This window comes from Mangifera indica, unplaced genomic scaffold (genome assembly GCF_011075055.1).
Source record: "Mangifera indica cultivar Alphonso unplaced genomic scaffold, CATAS_Mindica_2.1 Un_0086, whole genome shotgun sequence".
Lineage (NCBI taxonomy): Eukaryota > Viridiplantae > Streptophyta > Magnoliopsida > Sapindales > Anacardiaceae > Mangifera > Mangifera indica.
Window position 1 is genome coordinate 83,342 of NW_025401178.1, and position 6,231 is coordinate 89,572.

Below are 6,231 nucleotides of genomic sequence, written 5' to 3' on the forward strand. Positions count from 1 at the left end.
TATTTGACGATCAACAGTATACTTTCCAGGCATTCCTTTTTTGCATTGTGGGGGCCTGTTATGGCTCTGCTTACTCCATTTTTCTCCGGGAATCAAAGCCAAAGATTGCAGGCGTTGCTCATACTTTTGCTGTAGCTTCCATCGCCATAAGTGTAGCACTTTTCTTTTGGGCCTCTGCTTTCTCAGGATTCAGGTCCTGCCTTCGATTATTCCCTAGTTTTGCTGCATAAATTGCCTTTTACAATAATTTTTTCTGCGTTGGTTGTATGCACAAATTAAGTATTCTGTATATCTCAAACATAACAAGAAAAAGGCCAAAAAACTTATTCCCACGCAACGTTTAAATTATTGACAAAATCCCACCGATTAACTGTTACCGTTAGTTACTCCGTCAGATACAAGGGTAAAAGTGACTATTTAATGATAACATTAAAAATCGTATATTTAGCATCCAGAGATACGCTCATCTCTCCCGGAGTCTCCAAAAAGCCAAATCAGTACACTCTCAAGTGTATCGAGCTTTTAAAAGAAAAATATCTGAAGTCAATGCGATCATCCTAATATAGGATTGACTTTTAGATTTGAACTAAATTTATTTAAATTTAAATTTTATTTAAATAAGTTTTAAATAAATTTAATTTAAATAAATTTGAATTTAAGTTTAATATTTTTTAAATTTAAATTTGAATTTTAAAATATTCAATTTATAAATTTAAAAAATGTGATATAAAATAATATTATTTTAATTTTTATATATTAAAATAATATTATTTTAATAAAAAATAAAAATAAAAATTTAATTTAAATTTAAACTAATTTCTTTTTAAACAAACCAAACTTAAACTTAGGTTTTATTTCAAACCCATTCTTAGGAGCAATACCCTCAACAGTACAGTCAGAGGATAGTTTCAGCGAAAAAAAATCAATTTTATGAGAATGTTAATGCATATGGTTAAATTTCGATCGAGGATCGAGAAATTTTGATACGGAATCAACAGTTTGGATCGTTTTAGAGACTGTGAGAATTAGATCCTGACGCGTGGAGGGTGCAATCGTCATTTCACTCTAAACGGTTAAAAATCTTCAATTAAAAATTATTTTTTCGAATTGTAAATGAACTTGAAGGCGACACGTGGACAATTGGCTTTATGCTTTAGGCAGGAGAAGAGAATTCATTTCGTTTCTCTTTCGAAAATCCAGTGCAAGTTTGTCTGAGGGAGAGTTTTACGTGGGTGAAAATTAGAGATGATAATTTGAATCCGATTTTAAGGATCTCGATCTTTTTCGACCCTAACGGAGAGGAGATTTTCTGATAAAAATAGGAAAAGGGGTAGGGATGGGGATGAAAAAAATCTCCATAGTCAGGGACGGGTCGGGGACGGGGATACATATTTCCCTGCCCCGCCCTGCCCCTTCCCTCTCCTCCTCGCCCCGGCCCGGCCCATCCCTTAAATCTAATATATTAATATAATAATTTCTAAACTATTAAGTTCTAGAAATTTGTACATTATGATTTATTAAAACTATAACTTTAATTTTACTAATTTTTGAATTATCAGTTATCAGCTTTTACTAATTTCTGAACTATTAATCTAATATATTAAAAAGCCGCAGAATCTCATTATCATAAAATGCAAATGCACCAAATTAATTTTATTTCAACTTCAAAACTTAGTTAGTCAATCCACCAGGTTTTACACAAAAAAAATAAATTATAAACTTGATAAAATCAATTGAAGTGAATGAAAAGTGTTAAATTTAATGTTATTATAAAATTACCCTAAATCACATACATAAAGAGCTACTAATGAAAAGATTGATTATTGCATATTGTTAGATTTTATGAAAACTTTGTATTTGAACTAAAATAATAATGAATATTTTGTAGCTCTTGTAGCAAGTGATATTTTGGGAGAATATGATTTATTTTATTTATTGAAATACATAAAGGAATTAAAATTTATATTTACGGGTATTGAGAGGAGATTTTTTCCTGCGGGAACGGGGAGGAGATTTTTCCCCGTGGGGACGGGAAGGAGATTTTCCTTCGCGAGGAGGGGACGGGGATTATTTTTTATCCCCGTAATAGGGATGGGGAGGGGATCCCCTCCCCGCCCCTCCCCATTGCCATCCCTAGTGAAAATCTTCAAAGAAAACACAACCACGGCAGCGACGACGACGACATCAACGAGTACGACTAGGAAAGACGTGCTAAGGATCAATGATTTTTTGAGTTCTCTTTTACGATATTTGAGGTATGCGACGACGGTGACTTATATTTCTTTCTGAGACCGAAAATTTTGTTGACAACGTCTTACTGTTATGGAACTGTTCTCCAGCGACATTTTAGATCAATTATTATGAATGAAAATTTGTTTCGAGTTTCAAACACTGCTTCGAGAATTTTGCATGCTCCTTCATGTTTTCAACATAAAATGCAGAATTCCGAGCAAACTAACATTCAAAAAAAATTCTAATTAAATTGATATAATTTATCAAATTTCATTTTATAAATAAGGGGTAATTTGTAATTTCAATCAAAGAGTATAAACGTGTGATCTAAAATTTATCAACTTTTCAGGGCATCTGTAATTCATTTTTAATCTAACAGAATTGGAAGGAGGGTGAGATTTTAAATTGTTAAAAATTAGCGGATGAGATTTGGCCGAATTTAACCTTGCTCAGGAATAAAGGATAATTTTGTAATTTTAATTAAAAAGCGTATATAGGTTTCTCTAAATTATTTATTGAGAAGATATGAGTAAGGATGCAAAATAAAAGTAATAATTTAGAGTGTTCATGACAAAAATAGTAATTTAGACAAATTTCAACTTGCCAATTAAGATATTGGACTTGTTTTTATAAACAAATCGAGTTTAAATTGATTTATACATTCAGATTTGAGTTAGGTTTAAATTAAATCAAAAATTAAGTTGTTTTTAAGTTGAGTTAAAACATTGATTTTACAAAATGAGTTGAGCTAAAATTAAAGAAATTTTTGGTCGTTGATTTCAAATAAACTCTTGTAGGATTTGACTTTGATCGAATTCAACCCTATGTTAAACTATTTTGAAACCAAACTTCAGGGACAAAAACGTTATTAAAAAAATTTTGCAAGATAAAACAGTTAAACCAAAACTTGGGGATGTACTTGTTATTATCCCCAAGTAAAGTTTTCGTTCTAATTACCCAACTTCCAGGATGTTTCTGTGTTCTTTCTCGGGAAAACGCCACTCTTCTGTAAAAAAGAAAAATTTGCAGAATTTAAAGCACCTTCATGCCGACCTTCCTCCCAAGTTCCATAGCAATTCAACCACACTCTACTGAACTTTCTCTGAAGCTTTAAAGCAATCTTCTCCACTTCACACTTCCTATATATCCCACATACAAACTACCCTACCCTCATCACAATCCTCATAAACCCAATTGGATCCATCTGTTGCTCTCAGGATGAAATTCCAATCACCATGCTCAACCGTGCTGCCCATCAGCCACGCAGTCCCCGTCGTGTGCATACGTGATCATCAGGGGTGGCCACAGCGAGTGCTCTACTCCGACGAATTGATATTCAATGTCACCGTCATTGCTCGGATTCTAATGTTGCAGCTTCGGATGACATACATCGATGGAAGGCCAGTACCGAATTTTATTTTTGACGATCAACAAGTCACTTTCTACGCCTTCCTCTTATGCATTGCGGCGGCCTGTAATGGCTCTGTTTACTCCATTGTTTTCCGGAAATCAAAGCCAAAGATTGCAGGCGTTGCTCATACTTTTACTCTGGCTTGCATCGCCTTAAGTATAGCGATTTTCTTGTGGGCTGCTGCTTTCTCAGTATTCAGGTCCTTCTTTTTTTTTTATTTTAAGTAAGTAATTAGGGGGTCTCGAACTCGGGACTTCTCTCAGTAAGTTCTACGGTATTCAAGTCTCGCCTTGCATTATTCGTTAGGACTGTTTTTTACAATAGTTTTTCTGTATTTGTTCTATGTATGAATTTACTATGTATACATATATACCTCAAGCATAATAAGAATTGGGAGAGCAAAATTAGTATTAGGTTAACAAAACTGATAAAGTACTAGAACGTTCAAAAAAATATTTGAGTTTGAGTCTCGATCATATTTATAAAACATTCATTTGATTTACTTAAAAAAATAATAAGAATATTAAAGTCTATTGTTGCATAATGTTCTTAATTTCAAAAGTAATTAGTCAATACAAAACTTTGTCCTCTCATATTCAGATCGGTAAATCTTTAATGGTGAAATATAACTAAATTCACCAAAACCAAGATTACATATCAAATAAGTGAAGAAAAATTATTAGCGGAAGCCTACCTTAACCCTAAAGGTGGCAAAATGGGCGGATCACACGGCTAAATACAGGTATATGTTCTAGATTTTTGGATCTGTATTTAGGAGTAATGATTTTTGTAGGTGGGTATGCTTGCGGGTACCCATGGGTCAATTTTTTTTTTTTCTATTCATTTTTTTTTTCACTTTAATATCAAACTTATAATATATCTTATACAAATTTTACATATTTTCTTTCCTTTTGCCATGAAATGAACTCAAATTCACCCTAAAATTAAAAAAATTGTTGTGTTAAAAATACATTTAAAAAATATGAACATTAAACATTTTGTTATAAATATTCATTGTATGTTTAACGTTAAAATTCTTCAAATTTATAAGAAACATTTTTATAATTTGAAGTAAATTTTTGTTTCTCCACATAATATTTACGTATTTGAAAAGAAAAATATTGAAAATTAAGAAAATAATATATGAAAATAATAAAAACAAAAGAAAAATAATAAAAAAATAATATTAACGGAGAACTCGTAGGTTGACTCGTACCCATCAGGTGGGGTACAAGTTTAGAAATCATCACCTATATAATTTGATTTGTACTAGTTTACTCGCATCCATATCGATCCGACCCACACTTGGCCAGACTTGCCAAGTCTACTAAATCTGTAGCAAAGTGAAATCACGTGATTGATCGTCTTTTATGTTTAGAATCTATTTGGTGTGAAAATCTCTTTGCATTACTCAGTAAGAAAGTCTCTTTTTTATGTTTTTCTAATAAAAATGCATAATTTTTCATTGACAAATCTATTCCATTTTCCTCAAGTGTTTTTTTTTAGTAAATAATTAATTATAGAGTTTATAAGTATGGTAAAGACTCGAATCTAAATCTTCTCTTTAGAAATTCTAATATTCTACAAATTCTGTTAAGCCTTGATTTATCATCAAACTTGTTAAACTCCATATTTTCAAATAGAGTTTACAAATTTTTGAAGGCAAGTCCACTACTTTGATTTCCATTTATCCTACCTCTTCAAACTCAACTCATATGTTTGTAGTGATCCAATTAGCTTATCCAAGTCCATCTTCTCCATATCTCTACACTCTTCAATGGATGTGACTTAGAATACACAACACCTTCCTAACAAATTTAGCATTAGAATAAATTTTACCCGAGACATAATTCATTTGAAATACCACAAATTTGAGCATAATAGTCAACAATACTTTCACCCTTGAGCATAATTAGGTTTTCAAAGTTTGTGGTTAATCTTTTAAGCCGAGTCATTTTTTCACCGTTTTAGTTGCTTCATTTCTAATAAAAAGTTTATCGCAAGAATCGTTAGCAATGATTTCATATTTACCAATAACTTTCATTTGATTAATTGAAACAACGTTAAAAATGACATAGATAATTCTAAATTTTGAGTTAGCAAATTCTAACTAAGTATTAGTCCATAGTTTAACAAGTTTGGGTTTGAAAATACCATCATCAATAACTTTAGGGGGTGATCACCGTTTGCAACAAATACCCAAAATCTTTCATCAATAAATTTTAAAAAAAGAATGCATCCTTTCTTTCCAATATGAGTAATTAGTTCAATCTAATATGAGAGGTCTAGTTTTAGAGTCACATTCATGAAACATATCCATTCAAAGGAAGTAACAAGGTTCATTAAAGTTAAAAACAATTTCAACAATAATATTTTAGAGATTCAGATGTCACTTTGATATCAATTGAAAATCTACTATATGAGTTTGATTAGACACTTTAGACTGTGTTAGGGTTATTAGTCTCTCACTTCACTCTTAAACACACACAATCAACACTAATTAGGTAGAACATTTTTTTATATACATTCAATAAGATTACAAGATTTCTCTAATTATATATATATATATATATATATATATATATATA